Raw genomic sequence first — 20,054 nt, forward strand, 5'->3', positions numbered from 1 at the left:
ACTATTTTATGCATTCTATTAGTTTTACTTTAATTTATTTTTATACATTTCTTAGACTAGTATTAAACATCCCCACATACGTACTTAACGCTCTTTAGAGTAGATAAGAAGCTCATTGATGAGAGTAATACATTTCTTAGACTATATTAAACATCTCCACATCTGTAACGCACTTTAGAGTAGATAAGAAGCTCACTAATGAGAGTGTTTATTTTTCAAAAAATCATTTTAAGATAATAAAATCACTCTTAAGAACTATTACTCATTCTCAACTAACTTTCACAATTCCACAATAATGAATTTAATGTGTTTAGTTTATATGTTAATTTTTAAAAAATACACTATAAAAATGTGCATCTTTAACTTTTTATATTTTAAGATAAATTAATAGCATTAATAAAGAATATGTTTGAAAGGAAAAAACACACATATTAAAGTGCATAAAAAATTATATGTAAGAATTAAAAAAGTGCATAAAAAATTATATGTAAGAATTAAAAATTAAAAAAAAAAATAGATATGGATGTAGTATCTGTTTCGCTAGAAGATCGATCAAATAGTAAGTAAAATACAGCTTTTTTATTTAAGCGAAATATGAAAAAGCATCTAAACAGACCACTCAAAAAGGGCCCAACCGGGTTCGAACCGGTGACCTCTTGATCTGCAGTCAAATGCTCTACCACTGAGCTATGGACCCTTGGTGTTAACCAAGCTTGATAAATAATTAATACCTTAAGAACATCAACAAGTAGTACTGATTCATAAACTTGTTATTCATCAACCAATAGCTTCTCGAATTGTAAGGTTCACTTTCTTTGAAGAAAGAAATTATCGTTGAAAATAATCTTACCTCAAACGTCACACAGACATTAAGAGTATATTAAATTGAGATTTTGAAAGAATTCAAGAATTTTGATAAAACAAAAACGTTTGAGGACCATAATAAGATAAACATATAGTAATAGGAATAGAGCTAAAAAGAGTTAAGTTATGGTATATAAATAATAAATATTTATCATGTGTGTGATGCATACATGATAACAAAATAGAATAATACTTATTTTATTAAATTATTTAAAATGACAATATGATATTTATTATATTTAAATAAAAGTATAATTGTCTGAAAGAATTACTACTTTTCTTAATATTTTAAAATTTATTAATTGACAAAGAATTCTAAAAAATTAAATAAATATATATGCTTTTTAAAAATAAATTTATAGACAAAAAAAATATTTTAAATAAAAAAAGATTTGAGTAGATAAATCTGTAGATTGTAATAAACAATTATATATATATATATATATATATATATATATATATATATATATATATATATATATATATATATATATATATATATATATATATATATATATATATATATATAATATATATATATATATATATATATATATATATATATACTTAGTTCATTTCTTACAATCTAATTTTTTTTATCTCATACAACATCAAGAGTCTTGTATTTGTTTAATAATATATATATATTTTTAGTTTAATTGATTTTTTTATCATATAAAAATATTTAAGGTTTTTTTTTTCAATTCAAACACTCAGTTTGACTTTGATGGTTAAGATCACTTTTATTTCTTCTTTGTTTTATACTATGTATCCAAAATATTTAAAATGTATAACTTCTGGTATGATATGATCTTCAACCTTCACATCTAAGTTAGAAATATATTTTTTTTTTTTTATAAAAAATTTATATTTCATATATTATGTCTTATTTCCACTCAAGCAAAATTCATACGCTTTTAAGTTATGTCTCCAACCTCTTAGTTAATTTCTCTTTTGAGTCTCGACTCTCTAAATAGGATTATATCATCTGTAAAAAAGTACACATTTTGATTCTAACTCTATGATGTGTTTCGTAAGTACATCCAAAAATAAAGTAAAAATGTAAGAGTTTAAGGTTGAACTTTGGTGCAATCTAGACACTCTATCATATATCTTCTGAAAAAACAAACTAAGTGCATGTCTTTTTATTCATTAGACACTTCTCTATCACATATCGTTGTAAATAGATCGATTTTCTGGTTGATTTTCCAAGCATAAATTAAATTGATTAACAATATCTTGAGTCTATTTTTTTAGTATTCGTTCGCATCAATATTTTCTATAATTTTATGACATGGCTCATAAGTTTAATCTCTCTATAATTTGTACAATTTTATATATTCTCCTTATTCTTATAGGTTGGACTTAAAAGTGTTTCTTCATCAATCATCAAACATGTACTTTGACCTCATAATTTTGCTAAAAACTTTTGTGAGTCACACAATGCCTCTACTCAAAAACTTGTATGTACTTTAATATGTATGTTGTCTAGTCCAACCGCCCTAGTATTACTCATATTTTACAACTCTTCTTTTACCTCATATTTTTTAATTTGATCATAATAGTTCTAGTTTTGATCCTCTGCTTTAATATATCATATATTAGGATATCGTAAGAGGTCATACCATTCACTAAATAAAAATTATGAAAGTATTTGTTCAATCTATCCTTTACACCATTTTTCAATAAGTGAAAAACAACAATTTCACAAAAATTATATTTAATTAGTTTTAAAAATAAACTAATTAATATTCATATTTTGTAATTTTGGTAAGAGGTTTATTTTTAAAATAACATAATTTCAATAAATTAATTATTAAAGTTTAGGTTTAATAACACTTATGGTTCCCTCTTTTAGGCCATTCACAAAATTATTTCTCATATTTCAAACTCGAACATTTTCGGTCCCTTGATCACTTTTTGTATTCAAAATTGATGACATATCCATTTTTTTAATGTCACTTCACTTATATTGTTAACTTTTCATGTCCCACGAGGATTCATATATGATGGTGTGTCGCGTTCTTAAATTTACATGTAATTAAAAAGTTAATACACCATCAATTTTGAGTGTAAATATGTGAATGGATAAGCAAAACTATTTGAATTAGAAATATGGGGACTAGTTCTCTCAAATTCCATACCTCATTTTTCCAACAAGGAATCGTTAAAGGCTTATTCTTCACAAAGACGACCTGGTGATGATGGAGGTACAAATCATTAAATAAGATGTAAAAAATCATCATTGACCCGACCCGTTCAAATGACATTCTATAATGGGAAATATTCGAAGGATTAAACCCGGTCCCTGAGAAAATTCACTCATACCGAGGTAGTCTAGTAGGCTTCATGGGGGAACATGCCAACATATGAGGTTATATTACTTTTAACACCGCCTTTATATAGGGTAGGCACTTTAGAAAGGTGAAAGTAAGATACCTAGTGGTAGACACCTCTTTCTATTATTTTTGACAAAGATTCAACAACATTCATTAAGATATTTTCATAATTTATAGTCTCGTTTTGACCTTATCTAGTTGATTAGGTACTTGCTCTAATCGGTTAAACAATTAAAAAACTTGCCCTAATCAATCTGATAGTTTCCAATTCATCTAGCTAGGCTCCAAAATAACTTTAGGTGTTTTTCTTTGAAAAATAGAGGCTTCAAAGTTAGTTTTAGTGAGTGTGTGATTTACCCATACTACTTTTTGAAAACACCCTTGTATTTTTATAAAACACTGATCACTCAACTAGACATGTTCGTGAAAACATTCACACTTCCTCTCTTTCACACTCTGAATCTTCAAGTCTCTTGCTGAATACACCAATCGAATGAGAACTTTAATTGAATCTTCTTGAGGATACCACCGGTGATCATCAAACCCTAATTCTTTGGTTTAATTTTGAGGAAAATATTGATTAACTCTCTTATGCATCTTTGACCGTCTGAACCAGCTTTAGCACTTGCTTATTGTTGTCATCAAAATCACTTTGAGGGATGTTACATCTTCAAGAGTTGTAATCATCTAAACCATGGTTATCTGGGCTAAGTATACTTGCTTATCTATGAGCTTTTATCACTTCCTGATTAAATCTATAATCACATATTTTTTATGATAATATTGTACCCTAATTTTTGTCCGAGTATTTCTATTTTATCTGATTATTAATCATTCTTACAATTGGTTCAACTTGGAATAATTCATCACATTTTGCAATTTGCACTAGTTTAAAAATAAGCTATTCATTTTTGTTTGTTAGAACCATTCTCTTTTTATTTTTATTTTTTAAATTTAAAATACCACATTGTTTGTTTTTACCTTTTTATCATGTGAAATTTACAAAATTTTAAAAGAAAAGAATATTTCATGTACATCATCCCATACATACTTATTTTCCACCAAGCTTCCTCTTTTACACTAAAAACAAAAATTCAAATCTCATTCATTTACCATACCATCACAGTACATACATACATTTCATTACATCATCACAAAGTCATATAAAAAAGTCAACAAAATGGCACTAAAGACAAAAGAAAATTACAACACATAAATTTTCATCATATCATTACACCATTCCTTCATAATACATCAGTACACACATGTCATGAAAATTCTTCACGTACAAAACAAATTATAACAAATTTTTACAACCTTTACAACTTAATCATTATGAGTGCAACTTTCCACTAAATATATTTTGTATGATAGAATTAGGAAATACAAAAGCATTTGGAAACAAGTTTGAAATGGCTTCATGCATAAAAAATGCATCAAAAATATTTTTTTGTGAAAAATCAAATTGTAGGTCAACACATGTATATTTCAGATCGACACATAGAAAAAATTATTTTCTATATGTCGACACATCCGCTTCATAGGTCGACTCATTTTCTACATTATTAAAGCTTATAGGCTCGGTTAGATTTTTCACCTTTACAGGTCGGCACATAGGCAACACATGACCTTTACAGGTTGACACATGACCTGTATAGGCCGACATGCGTCGAACAGGTCGACACATGGAAATAAACGCTCCTAAAAACTATAAGAGGGAACTTGGGTAAAATTTGGGGTATGGCACACTTCATTCCTCTCATGCGTGAGTAGCAAGCAACATTTTTCACTCGAATGTAATCAAAGAATGATCCATTTTGACGTGAAGCACAAACAAATTTCACTTTTCCCATGTGTGACTAGCAAGCATCATTTTCCGCTCGAATGCGACTTAAACATCATTCTCTAAAATCAACTAACAAACAAACTTTTGCTACCTAGAACTACGTAGCTTTGAGTTCCCCATCACACATGGGGATACGTAGGAGCGAGATTCAACGTCTCGTCAAGCACCATAATGAAAAATCTATTTATTTCTCGCCCAGAACCACGTAGCTTTGATTTTCCCATCGCACATGGGGACACGTAGGAGCGAGATTCAACGTCTCGTCAAGCACCATAATAAAAAAATATAATTTTCCATTTTCTTTCCTTTTGTAAATACATTGAAATAATTAGAAGAAATAAAATTCCTTACGATAACACTCTTATTCGCAAAACAAATTAAGCGGTTCCTGTTGTTTATAACGGATGTTGCAGGGTGCTAATACCTTTCCCGCGCATCCTGAACCTGAATTTGGTTGCGATGACCATATCTTTATTCTTTTAGGATTTTATCGATGTTTTCCCTTTAAAAATAAACTTCGGTGACGACTTCATTGAATTTTGAGCTTTCATTCGCTCGCCTATTTTTTGCGCCTTAACAAATGATAACACATCTCTCAGTGAAGTGGTAAAAGAAAACATGTAGACAAAAGATTTGAGTTTTTAAACTCCCCCTCACATGAGTAGAGAGTATACTTTAATCCTCCTAAGAGTACAGTTCTTCCCTTGTGTCATAATAAAAAAGGCTGATAAAGATTCAAGGTGGAAATTTAAATTTGCAAGCACATAGATTACATAGTAAAGCATTTAGAAAGGGAAAAGAAAAAAAATAAATAGATTCAAATTATACTGGAATTCAAAGTACATAAATCATGGAAATGTCAATGTGAAAATAAATGCATGAAATACTAAAACAAAACACACTTAGAGTCTCAAACACATAGGTGAGACTACTCTTCACTATCCTCATCATCATTGGTGAAAATTCCTAGAGGTAGATGTCTTATATCTTGGTGTAACACCCCAAAATTTACCCTCCTCATTCATGCATTCATTTTTAGGTCATTTAACATTAGATACATTGCATTTCATCATGTCAATCAGAATCAGATCCAAGAAACTTTATTTAAAAAAAAAAAAAAAAAAACGAAAACGAAAATAAAAAAAAAAAAATAAAAATAAAAAAATAAAAATAAAAAAAAAATAAAAAAAATAAAATATAACAGAAAAATCTCAGACTTGGACCTCTCTCAAAAGCCCACTAAGCTACCAATATTAGCCTATAAATACTAGAGTTTCATTGAAACAAAGGGGAGAGAGAAAAAGGAAGAGAAACAAAATACTCAGAGGTTTCCTTGGAACAAAACCCTGGACAAAACCTGGAGAGAAACCTGACAGAGAACTCAGAGCAGCCTCCAAACCCTGAAGGGAACTCAACTGCACAGAATCACCTCTGCCTCACATAAACCCTAAAGATTATTTGTAAACCTCACGGGTGCAACTCAATTTCAATCAAGCTCTCCAATCAGGTTTGCCCTATATCCATCATCTTTATGCCTTTAATTTGAATGCTCTAAATGTATGAGGTATTATGGTTGAATTTGATACCCTTTTGATGCATGTGTTTGACAAGAGGTTTATGCCTCCTACCCTTGGTTGCTTTTTGTGAATTGAAAGGGCATGATTCATGTGGTTACATTTTGATTTTGGGGCAACTCTTGATTACCCTATTTTGTTTCTCTAACCTGTTTGTTGAGTTTTGTTTTGTGAGGGCTCATATGACTCTTGCAGAGATGGTTTGCCTGGTGTTCCACTTTATTTGTGGGATACCGCCTGGAGGTTTCATTCCGATTACCTGTACTGACTCACTTTCTTTGATGGTGTTTAGCTTGGAAGGATCCCTGGGTTTCCCATTCCTCTAATTGCTGTTACTTCGGATCTTTATCCGCGTGGTACTTTTACCTTTTTCCCACATTTTACCGCTTTCCTAGCTGGAAGACCTCGATAGGAGGCAATGTTTTTGCATGTTTTTTTTTACAGGTTCCTTCGTCAAGGACTGCCTTTTTGCATGAGCATCCCTAACCCTACCAATTCATTGATTTTTCTTCTCCATAGAACACGTTAACTCCTTCTACTACAAGCGAGTAAGTCTCCAAAGGTCGAGCATCCGGTAGATTGCGTAGTAACGTCGTTCGTCCAAAACCCAATCCATAACCCCGTAGTTAGCCGAACTACGGCTTGCTCTGATTCTCATTCCAGATGAGATACGTAGGCATAAGACGTGATGTCTTAGCGAGCACAATTACCCTTAACCCCTAGGTAGCCGAGCTACGAAGACTCTGATTCTCATATTCAGATGAGATACGTATGCAGTGGATGCGATATCCATGCGAGTCATTTTCTTTTGACTCCCTTTTTTAGTAAATAACACATTAGATAAACCCACACCCTTTAGACAAGAACTACAAAAGTGGATCCCGTAGAGTACTACGGATGCGTAGGGGTGCTAATACCTTCCCTTCGCATAATCGACTCCCGAACCCAAGATTTGATTGCGAGACCCTGTCTTGTCCTTTCCTTTTTCCAGGTTTACTTCGAGCGTTTCCTTTCCCTCCTTTGGGATAAATAACGCATGGTGGCGACTCTCCTGTCTTTCTTCGCCGGTTGTTTTTTTTCGCATTCCATTTTTCAGGTTGCGACAGCTGGCGACTCTGCTGGGGACCCGGTTTCCCTAAGCGAGTCCCTCCTAGCTTTTGTAGGTTGTTTGTTTATTGGGTGTTTATTCTTTTGTACAATTATTTATCTTTCAGCATTTACCTGCTTTATTGCATTGTGTACATATGACTGCCGTATCAGCTGGTTCTATTTGTGAGATGAGTTCTATACCCGAACTCGAGTACACTTAGGATAGGAGAATGGCATAGTCTTGTTGACTTGTGTGGAGTTATTCCTTAGCAAGTTGACTTGCAAGCCCATTCACTTGGTGGAAGTCATGTTGGGATCAATAATGTCACACAAGTAAGTTGTGGTTAGACATTACTTTTTCCAATATAGACCTTAGAAGCCAAGGACCTTAGTTTACCAAACCCATCTTGGCCTATTCGTAGGACGTAATGCGAAAGTCGTTCAAGTGTAAGATTTGATACGATTGTTATGCGATACTACACTCATAAGAGTCTCTCTTGAGAATATTTTTGGAATACGAGTAGTCGTTCCTCCGATAATATCCGAAAGATGGGATTATGACTATGGGAACCTTTTGTAGAACATGTTTGGCAGGTTTAAACCTTAGTACACTCCCTTTGGGTGGTTCTTAACCTAAACTCCATGCTCGTGACTTACAACAAACCCTTGATTCATGGTCGATCCGTTCATGTATCCTTAATATCAATGAAACTTGGGTGTTGATAAGGTGTAAACCATAATCCACAAAAAATGGATGGTTGATATTAAGGATAACATGATCCATCCCATGACCTTTGTTTGGTGTGCTTTGCTTGATCCTCTTAATTTCTCTCCAGGCAGTGCAACCTGACAAATGTTCAAGCGGGTCCAGCAATTCTGATTGACATGCCATTGCATTACATAACATCATCTGCATATTTGCATCCAACATCTCATGCTTATTCATTTGCAGGGTATTCCCTTTTTAAGGGGGGGCCTTAAAATCGAATAAGCAGTGCATCGCATACCATACATACTAACCCTTGTTTGTTTTGCAGGTGTCACCGCAGTGTCTAATGTTTGTTCCCTGTTGCAGGCAGTTATTGGTCCCAAGCGAGTTCACAGGTACCCGACAAAGGAAAACCGTCCACGACTAGCAATGGACCAGGTACAGAAAGAGCTGGCTGATATGCGTAAAAGGATGGATCAGTTCATGACATTGATGACTAGTATGGCAGAAGGCCAGGCGAAGCTGAAGGAATTGGTTGAGCAACCGAGGCCCGATCCAGAGGTGGAAATACCAAGTGCTGAGGGGAACCCTGGTAACCCTGGGAACCCTGATAACCCTATGAACACTAGAAACGCGGGTAACGCAAATGTTGATGGAAACCCGGGTAATGTTGGCAACACGGGAAATGTTGGGAATGATATTGGCGGAAGGTACAATGTGAATCAAGGGATTCGGTTTAACGGGCGCCCCGTTACTGAAGATTGTCAGTATGATCAATTTTCTTTGCACGACGAGGCCCTCGAGACCACTCGCCGTATGGATGAGCTTGCTGAGAAGCTCAAATCTTTGGAGTCTCAAAATTCCTTAGGTTTTGATGTCACCAATCTTGGTCTGGTTCAGGGAGTAAGGATCCCTCACAAGTTCAAACCCCCTACTTTTGAGAAATACAACGGGGCTTCTTGCCCACGCACTCATCTCCAATCTTATCTGGGAAGGTTGGGAGCTCACACTGAAGATGAAAAGCTGTGGATGTACTATTTTGAAGACAATTTAACTGGAGCTTTTCGTGAATGGTATTCTCATTTGTCTCGTACTACCATCAAGAGCTGGAAAGACTTGGTAGAGGCTTTTGTCAAGCAATATCAATACAACTTGGATATGGCTCCAAATCGGACCTTGTTGCAAGGAATGTCTCAGACTGCCAAGGAAACCTTTAGAGAATATACTCAGTGTTGGAGACAGATTGCTGCATCCGTCCAACCCCCTATGTCTGAAAGGGAGATGGCGGACATGTTCATGAACACTCTTCAAGGCACTTATATCGAGAGATTGGCTGCTTGCCCGTCGATCAGCTTTGCAGAGATAGTGATTGCTGGAGAAAGGATCGAGAGTCTGTTGAAGATGGGCCGAGTTCAAGACAACAGTGCTTCCAACTCATCAGTTCCCAAGAAATCGTTTGCTGGTAACGGTCAGCAAAGAAGAGAAGGTGAGACGAGCATTGTATATGCCGGCAGAGGCAGGGGCAGAGGACGCCCTAATTATTATCAAGATCAAGTGGCCGCAGTCATTATTCTAACACCTGTTCCTCAACCGCAGTATCTGTAAGAACAAAAATTGTTCTACAACAGATTCCTTGATTTTGATGATAACAAAGGATGAAACCAAAAATGGCACCCTAACGAAAAGTTTCTAAGTGTGCAGGGTTCTAAAGAAAGAAGGAAGAAATCTGAGGATGTCATCAGATACAGAACCAGATCAGAAGCATATTATCATATGATCAGAAGCATCTGAAGTGAAAACAAGTTCAAGAAAGTCTAACTCTGAGCAAAACAACAAGTATCAGAAGCATCTGAACAAGAAGTAGCTCTAGAAGTTCTGACTCTGAACAACGCTATCTCTAAGCTCCAGAAGTTATCAGCGCTATCTGAAGAAACTATCTGAACTCACAAGAGATTAAACATCAGAAGCAAGATTCCAAGACTCTCCAGAAACACAAATACTCTGAGCATGGAATTGCTAATCATGAAAGAGTAACGTTAAAGTCAAGTAAAGATTTGCAAATGGTTTTCCTAATTAAGAAAGAGACGTTAATCTCCAATTTCAATAAAGAAGATACTACTTGTGGTAAGTAGTCATTTCAAGGAGAAAAAGTTATCCTGCAGAAGCTGTTTATGGTATGGCGTAAATTCATCTTATTACTCATCAGTTTCAACTACTACCTCATTGATCTATATAAAGGATTGCAAATCAACATTCAAAAATACACACATACAAGAAAAAATCATACTGAAACATCAACACAAGAAAACTCTCTTGCTCTCTAAGATCTTCACGAAGCTTTTGCTTATTACGTGAAAAACTCTTGTTCTTACTATTGTAATATCTGCTTTCTTAGAAGCACTCTAGATTACATAAATCTTTCTTCTATTGTTTGTTGATTTCCTCAAGTGACTCTGTGTAGTCTGTATACTTGAGAGGGCTAAGAGATTTTTATCTTAGACGTTGTTTGTAATCTTTCAAGATTAGTGGATTAAGTCCTTGTTGAAGGCGAAATCACCTTGGCCGGGTGGACTGGAGTAGCTTTGTGTTATAAGTGAACCAGTATAAAATCCTTGTGTGATTTTCATTTTAAAAAAAAAAAGCTTATTTTTCCAAACAATTCAAACCCCCCCCCTTTCTTGTTTTTCTCACCTTCAATTGGTATCAGAGCTCCGGCTCTGTTATTGATTTTCTAATCAAACACTTAACAGTGTAGAGAGATCCAGTACGAGAAAAACCATGGCCCACTCAAATGAAAGAGACAGTTACAATGCTAAGCCTCCCGTTTTTGATGGAGAGAAATTTGATTACTGGAAAGATAGAATCGAAAGTTTCTTTCTTGGTTATGACGCTGACCTCTGGGACATTGTCACAGATGGATACACACCTCCAATTTCAGAAAATGGAACTGAAGTTCCCAGAAATAAGATGTCAGAAGATCAGAAACGTATCTTCAAAAATCACCACAAGGCCAGAACAATACTTCTAAATGCTATATCATACAACGAATATGAAAAGATCACCAACAGAGAGACAGCCAAAGATATACTTGACTCTCTGAAGATGACTCATGAAGGAAACTCCCAAGTCAAAGAGACGAAGGCTCTGGCGCTTATCCAGAAATATGAAGCCTTCAAGATGGAAGATGACGAAGCTATAGAGGCTATGTTTTCTAGATTCCAAACTCTTATTGCAGGTCTCAAGGTGCTAGACAAAGGATACACAACTGCAGATCATGTTAAGAAGATAGTCAGAAGTCTGCCAAAGAAATGGAGACCTATGGTTACTGCTCTGAAGCTGTCAAAGGATCTGAACAATATCAGCCTTGAAGAACTTGTCAGTTCTCTCAGAAGCCATGAGATAGAACTAGAGGAAGATGAGCCTCAGAAAAGGAACAACTCCGTAGTGCTAAAGTCCAGATCTGAAAGACGGAAACCTGACAGAACCAAAGCTCTCCAGGCAGAAACTGAAGATACTGACGACTCTGAACCAGAAGACTCTGATGATGAAGAAGAGTTGTCCCTACTAACCAGAAGAGTTAAGCAACTCTGGAAAAAGAGGAACAACAACTTCAGAAGACCAAGACCCAGAGGGGATCGATCTGAATCAACTTCAAAAGGTAAATCTAACAAAGATATTACCTGTTATGAATGTAAAGAAACAGGTCATTACAGGAATGAATGCCCCAAGCTAAAGAAAGACAACCCTAGAAAAGAAAGCTTCAAGAAGAATACCTTCAGGACAAAGAAAGGACTGATGGCTACCTGGGATGATAGTGAATCTGGATCATCAGAATCTGACTCTGATGAACAGGCCAATGTGGCACTTATGGCTACCACATCCAGGAGTAGCTCAGATGAAGAATCTGAAGAGGTATTTTCTGAACTTTCTCGATCTGATCTAGAATCTTGTTTGTCAGAAACTCTTAGCTCATATCAGAAATTAAAACAAAAGTTTAAAAACATTAAAGGCTGTCTTAAAGCAAAATTTGAAGAATGTAGTGAACTTGAGATGACAATTCTAGCACGAGAAGATACGATCAGATCTTTAACACTAGAAAGAGATGGAGCAAAAAGAAAAAGCTTAGAATTAGAAGAAGCGTTGTCTCAAGCACCACAAACTTCAAATAAAATAATTTTAAATACGAAGAAGCCTTTCAAGAATTTCTGAAAAATGGGATAGATAGGAGTATTATGGCATCCATGATTTATGGAGTAAGTCAGAACAATAAAAAGGGAATTGGGTATGATCCTAAGGAAGATAAAACTTCTACCAGTGACCAACTTAAATCTCCCTTTTCGTATCATTACACACACACAAGAACAAAATTTTAAAATGCTAGAAAACCCAAAGTTATAAGAAACTCTGGGAAAACTAATCTGAAAGGACCCAAGAGATTCTGGGTACCAAAAGATAAGATTGTGTATGTTGCAGATATCCTATGCAGCAAAGTTCAGACACCAGTCATGGTACCTGGACTCTGGATGCTCGCGACACATGACGGGAAGAAAGTCTATGTTCCAAAGTCTGGAACTTAAAGACGCTGGATTTGTAGGCTTCGGAGGAGATCAGAAAGGAAGGATCAGAGGCTCCGGAACTATTGGTAATGGTACTCTTCCCTCTATATCTGATGTTCTTTATGTAGAAGGATTAATGCATAACTTGTTATCCATAAGTCAATTAAGTGATAACGGTTATGATGTAATCTTCAATCAAAAAACATGTAAAGCCATTAATCAGAACGATGGCTCTGTCCTTTTCACAGGCAAGAGGAAAAACAACATTTACAAAATAAATCTTTCTGATTTAAAAGATCAAAATGTTAAATGTCTAATGTCAGTTCACGAAGAGCAATGGGTATGGCATAGACGCTTGGGCCACATTAGCATGAGGAAACTTTCTCAGCTAACTAAACTCGAGTTAGTCAGAGGCCTACCTAAACTGAAGTTTTCTTCAGATGCTCTGTGTGAAGCTTGTCAGAAAGGAAAATTTTCAAAAACATCTTTTAAAAAGAAAAATGTTGTTTCTACCTCTAAGCCTCTGGAACTTCTTCACATTGACTTATTTGGTCCTGTGAAAACAACATCAGTTAATGGAAAGAAGTATGGACTAGTCATTGTTGATGATTACAGTCGCTGGACATGGGTAAAATTCCTAAAGCACAAGAGTGAGTCTCACTCTGTATTCACTAGTTTCTGTTCCAAAGTGCAAAAAGAATTTGACTCTAAAATTATTAGAGTCAGAAGTGATCATGGTGGAGAATTTGAAAACAAAGATTTTGAAGAATTATTTGATTCCAATGGAATATCCCATGATTTCTCCTGCCCTAGAACTCCACAACAAAATGGAGTTGTAGAGAGGAAGAATAGGACACTCCAAGAGATGGCCAGAACCATGATCAATGAAACTAATGTAGCAAAGCACTTTTGGGCAGAAGCTGTAAATACAACGTGTTACATTCAGAATAGAATCTCTATAAGACCTATTCTAGAAAAGACTCCCTATGAACTGTGTAAAGGAAGAAAACCAAACATTTCATATTTTCATCCTTTTGGATGTTCTTGCTTTATATTAAATACTAAAGAACATCTGAACAAGTTTGATTCCAAAGCACAGAAAGGTATTATGTTAGGATACTCAGAACGCTCTAAAGGCTACAGAGTATACAACACAGAAACCAAAATTGTGGAAGAATCAATTCATGTCAGATTTGATGATAAGCTTGACCCTGAAAAGTCAAAGCTAGTTGAAAAATTTGCAGATTTGGAAATCACTCTTATAGAACCTGATAAAACTCCAGAAGCAACTGTCACTCAGAACTCTGAAGAAATTAAATCTCCAGAAATCCCAAAGAAAGTCAAAAGTCGTGTCAATGTATCTGAAGATTTGATTCTGGGAAACAAGGACGAACCTGTCAGAACCAGATCTACCTTCAGGACTTCTGAAGATACTCCTCTGGGACTAGTGTCTCTGATTGAGCCTACGTCGTGTGATGAAGCACTTCAGGATAACGACTGGGTGGCAGCTATGCAAGAAGAATTAGATCAATTCTCAAAGAATGATGTCTGGGATCTCGTTCCTAAACCCAGAGGCACTCACATCATTGGAACCAGATGGGTTTTCAGAAACAAACTGAATGAGAAAGGAGAAGTCGTCAGAAACAAGGCTCGACTGGTAGCTCAAGGTTATAGTCAACAAGAAGGTATTGATTATAATGAAACTTTTGCTCCAGTCGCGAGGTTAGAATCTATTCGTCTTCTTGTATCTTTTGCTATTAATCACTCTATCAAATTATATCAAATGGATGTCAAGAGTGCATTTCTTAATGGTTATATTTCAGAAGAAGTGTATGTCAATCAACCTCCGGGTTTTGAAAATTCAAATTTTCCAGAACATGTTTTTAAACTTAAAAAATCTTTATATGGACTTAAACAAGCTCCCAGAGCTTGGTATGAACGTTTAAGCAATTTTCTTCTGGAACAAAATTTTATCAGAGGGAAAGTTGATTCTACACTCTTCTGTAAAAACCTTAATAATGATCTCATGATATGCCAGATTTACGTTGATGATATTATTTTTGGTTCTGCTAATATCTCTGTTTGCCAAGAATTTTCTAAGTTAATGCAGGCAGAATTTGAGATGAGTTTAATGCAAGAACTAAAGTTCTTTCTGGGAATTCAAATTAATCAAACTCCAGAAGTCACGTACGTTCATCAAAGCAAGTACATTAAAGACGTTCTGAAGAAGTTTGACATGACTGAATGCAACTCTGCAAAAACTCCCATGCACCCAACTTGCATTCTGGAAAAGGAAGAGGTAAGCAACAAGGTTTGTCAGAAGCTCTATCGAGGTATGATAGGCTCTCTTCTCTATCTGACTGCTACTCGTCCTGATATTCTCTTTAGTGTCTGTCTTTGTGCCAGATTCCAATCAGATCCTAGAGAATCTCATTTAACAGCAGTTAAGAGAATTCTTAAGTATCTGAAAGGAACTCCTAACCTGGGCCTGATGTATGAGAAAACATCAGAGTATAGACTCTCGGGTTATTGTGATGCAGATTATGCAGGAGATAGAATAGAATGAAAAAGCACTTCTGGAAATTGCCAGCTTCTGGGAAACAATCTGATATCCTGGGCTAGCAAAAGACAATCAACAATTGCTCTATCAACTGCAGAAGCAGAATACATCTCAGCATCACTGTGCACAACTCAGATGCTCTGGATGAAGCATCAGTTAGAAGATCTGCAAATCTTTGAGAGTAACATTCCTATCTTTTGTGATAATACTGCTGCTATTTGTTTAAGTAAGAATCCCATTCTACATTCCAGAGCCAAACACATTGAAATAAAACATCATTTTATCAGAGACTATGTTCAGAAAGGGATAGTAACATTGAAGTTCATTGATACAGAACATCAATGGGCAGATATCTTCACTAAGCCTCTAGCTGAAGATAGATTTCTTTTTATTTTAAAACATCTGAACATTAAAAATTATCCTGAGTGAAGTATGGCTCTGAAAAATGTAAAATGAGACTCTGATAAAAACAAATATACTTCTGCCTCTGACTCTGATACTTCTACCAAGTTAAGAAGATATCTGAGTTAGAAATCTTCAGAAATCCTTTGGTATTCCTGAAGATCAGATACATCAACACGTGGAGCACTAAGCGTCTAACCCTAGAACTTCTAGACAGCTGTCAAAAGAAATTCAAAGGTCAGAACGTTTGAGTTCTCCTCGAGCAGTGTGCGTACTGTGGGATTAGACATTCATTAAATAGCTGTAATCATTTTTTCCCCCCAAGCGTGCTTGCTTGAGCGTTGTGCTAACGCAATTTAATGTGTCGTTTTGCATGTGTTTTACTTAGAGTATATAAACACTTTTCTCACATTTCACACACTTATCACTCTCACTCACTCTAAAACCCTAAACCCTCTCTGAAGCATTCTCTGCAAACCCTCAATCTTCATCTTCATCAATCTTCTTCTCCTTCACCATGGACGCTCAACAACAACAAGTCTTTAACTTCTCTCAAGAAATGGAATCAAGTTCTACTGCTCAAACCTCAAGCATTCCAACACCAACGGTTACAGGCGTTACCATCACCCCTGTTTACAAAGAACCCCATGTTCTTGACCGTGAACAACATGTTAACCTTTCAACTCCTTTTGAAGGATTGGACGTGTTGTGTGAATCGTTAGTTGATTTCGACAACTTAAGAAGAAATGTCGTTGATCTTACTGAAGAGCTTCGCAAACAAGGATGGGAAAACTACTTCCAAAGGCTTTATGGTCCTGTTTACCCTCTTCTCATCAAGGAGTTCTGGCGATTTGCAGATGCAGATGACCACTTCATCGTCTCATATGTTCTGGGGGTGAAGATTGTTATTATTGAAGGGTCAATTGCCTCCTTGCTGAACATGGAGAGAGCTGGAGGTAAAAGGATTTACAACATCCCTCCTAGGTCAAAGCGCATCACTGAAGTAATCAACCCAACAATCTTCAAACCCAACGTTGAAGGAAATCCTTCAAAGAACAAAGAGCTGCACCAGAACCTCAGAGTGTGGCTGAAGATTATTCTGGGAACCATTCACCACCGTCCAGCCTCTAACTCCTCTGACTACATCAATGCAGACCAGAAATGCATTCTGTACTGCATTCAGAAGGGTGTAAAGATCTGTCTCCCTACTCTCCTTTTCAGATATCTGAGAGATTCCGTCAGAGAAACCAGAAACAACATGAAGCCCAGATCCTACATCCCTCTGGGAAGATTGCTATCTGACGTCTTCATTGAGAATGGATTGGTAGATCATCTGGAAAAGACAAAGCTGATGGATGATCTGGCAATAGATGTGGGGAAGCCTCTGAACGCCAGGAATCTCAAGAGTATGGGAATTATCAAGAAAATTCAAGTCAAACCAACTCTGGATACATCCTGGGATTGTTTGAAAGATCAGAGGAAGATGCCTCATGGCCTGGCCAGGTTCTTCAAGAATGAACCCAGAGATGCTGTTGCCATCTATCTTCAGCGTCTGCTGGATGAAGGTGTTGACATATCTGACTTCAGCCTCGACGACTGTCTGGATTCAGAGGAAGACTTCGTCAGATACAAGAGAGGTCTCTCTGAGAAGAAGATTGCTCCACCAGCAAAGAAGGCCAGACTTGGAGAAGCTTCTGGAAGCAATTCTTCAGCTCCTCTGAATATCTCTACTGGTACGTCTGTTCCTCCTGTTACCTCTAATCCTCTGATGGCTTCTTCTAACCCTCTCTCTTCACAACCTATTTTTACTACCTCTGAAATCCCACCTTCAACCATCAGAACCTCCCAACCTTCACCAGTTCTAAATGTAGCCCGTACATTCATACCTCCTTCTGAACCTAAACTAACTCACCAAAGCACTTCCTCCTCTTCATCATCTTCAGAACCAGAATCACCCCCATATCTTTCTATCTCCTCTGACCAAGAAACCTCTGACCCCAAATCCCCAACCATAGCTCAAATCTATGCTCAAAAATTCGCTTCACAACAACCAACAGAACCTGAAATAACTTCACCACAACAAACAACCACCATACCTTCTGAAACTCAACCCTCTGAACCCCACACCTCTGATATCACCCCACCAAACATCTCCGTTGCACCTGAAGCTGAAACTGAACCCTTAGATTTAAACCCTCTTTACGCTTCACCCCAAACATCTGAACCCCAACCTGAATCAGAATCTGAACCTCACACATTAAATCTCAGTCCTCCACCGCATACCTCTGAACCTGAACCTGAACCTGAACTTTCTACACCTACCCTTGAGGAAGCCATCATGCAGGTAGCAGAAGCTTCAGTACAAAAGGTCAAGTCTCTGACCACTAACTCTGAAAACAGTGATGATCCTAAATCTGTAAGGACACACTGGAACAGAGTCATTGGCTGGATGACCTCTGAGGCTTTTAGGCTGAAGAGTATCTCTGAAAAGGTCAGAAATGGCTACATCAGAGATGCTGAGGAACGACTTCAGGAAAGGCTTGCTAGAGAAGCTGAAGCCAGAAGGCTGGAAGAAGAGAGATTAGCCAGAGAAGCTGAAGCTAGAAGGCTAGAGGAAGAGAGATTGGCAAAGGAAGCTGAAGAAGAAGCAAGAAGACTGGAAGAAGAAGAAAAAGCTCGTCAAAAGGAAGCTGAAGCTAAGGCTCTGGCGGATGCAGAAGCACAAGCTGCTGCTGAAGCTGAAGCTCAGCAGGCTCTGACTCTGGGGGAGTCCTCTTCTGCTATCCCTATGGTTCTTCAGACTCTGAAAGAACTTAAGCAGGATCAGAATGAACTCCGGGCCAGAATGGACAAGCAAGATACTGTCAACAACAACATCCAGAACATGCTTGCAATGCTGCTTCAGAGAATGCCTCCGCCTCCGAACCCTTAGGCACTTAGGATTTATTTTTGCTTGCCTGTTGTTTTTATTTTCTCTGAATCTGATGTTTTTTCTAGCTTCTGTTGCCTTTGTGCTTCTATCTATGAATTCAAGTTTTTCTCTTTACTTATTTTTTACTATGTCTTTTTGATTCTGACAAAAAGGGGGAGAAGTCATTAATAGCTCTGATGAAAATATTGTCTAATACCTTAAGCATTCTGCAACATATTTTTCTTAATATAAAATTATCTAACTTGGACTTAAGAAATTGCAGAAAGTTTCAGAAACCTCTTTACTTAGAAGCTCTGGTAAGAACTTCTGAACTCCCTAGCACTAACTCAGGGGGAGCTTCTGTCTATCTGATCTGATATTTTATATGTTTCATCTGCTAATTAAGATTGTTTTGTCATCATCAAAAAGGGGGAGATTGTAAGAACAAAAATTGTTCTACAACAGATTCCTTGATTTTGATGATAACAAAGGATGAAACCAAAAATGGCACCCTAACGAAAAGTTTCTAAGTGTGCAGGGTTCTAAAGAAAGAAGGAAGAAATCTGAGGATGTCATCAGATACAGAACCAGATCAGAAGCATATTATCATATGATCAGAAGCATCTGAAGTGAAAACAAGTTCAAGAAAGTCTAACTCTGAGCAAAACAACAAGTATCAGAAGCATCTGAACAAGAAGTAGCTCTAGAAGTTCTGACTCTGAACAACGCTATCTCTAAGCTCCAGAAGTTATCAGCGCTATCTGAAGAAACTATCTGAACTCACAAGAGATTAAACATCAGAAGCAAGATTCCAAGACTCTCCAGAAACACAAATACTCTGAGCATGGAATTGCTAATCATGAAAGAGTAACGTTAAAGTCAAGTAAAGATTTGCAAATGGTTTTCCTAATTAAGAAAGAGACGTTAATCTCCAATTTCAATAAAGAAGATACTACTTGTGGTAAGTAGTCATTTCAAGGAGAAAAAGTTATCCTGCAGAAGCTGTTTATGGTATGGCGTAAATTCATCTTATTACTCATCAGTTTCAACTACTACCTCATTGATCTATATAAAGGATTGCAAATCAACATTCAAAAATACACACATACAAGAAAAAATCATACTGAAACATCAACACAAGAAAACTCTCTTGCTCTCTAAGATCTTCACGAAGCTTTTGCTTATTACGTGAAAAACTCTTGTT

General features: G+C 36.4%; 1 non-coding gene across 1 annotated transcript; it reads right to left on the reverse strand.

Annotated features, from left to right (window-relative positions):
• Positions 1–625: 625 nt before the first annotated feature.
• On the reverse strand, positions 626–697 carry TRNAC-GCA (transfer RNA cysteine (anticodon GCA)). The gene has a single exon. It is a non-coding gene; the product is annotated as a tRNA-Cys (tRNA).
• Positions 698–20,054: the final 19,357 nt, after the last annotated feature.

Source organism: Lathyrus oleraceus, chromosome 2 (assembly GCF_024323335.1).
Source record: "Lathyrus oleraceus cultivar Zhongwan6 chromosome 2, CAAS_Psat_ZW6_1.0, whole genome shotgun sequence".
Taxonomy (NCBI): Eukaryota; Viridiplantae; Streptophyta; class Magnoliopsida; order Fabales; family Fabaceae; genus Lathyrus; species Lathyrus oleraceus.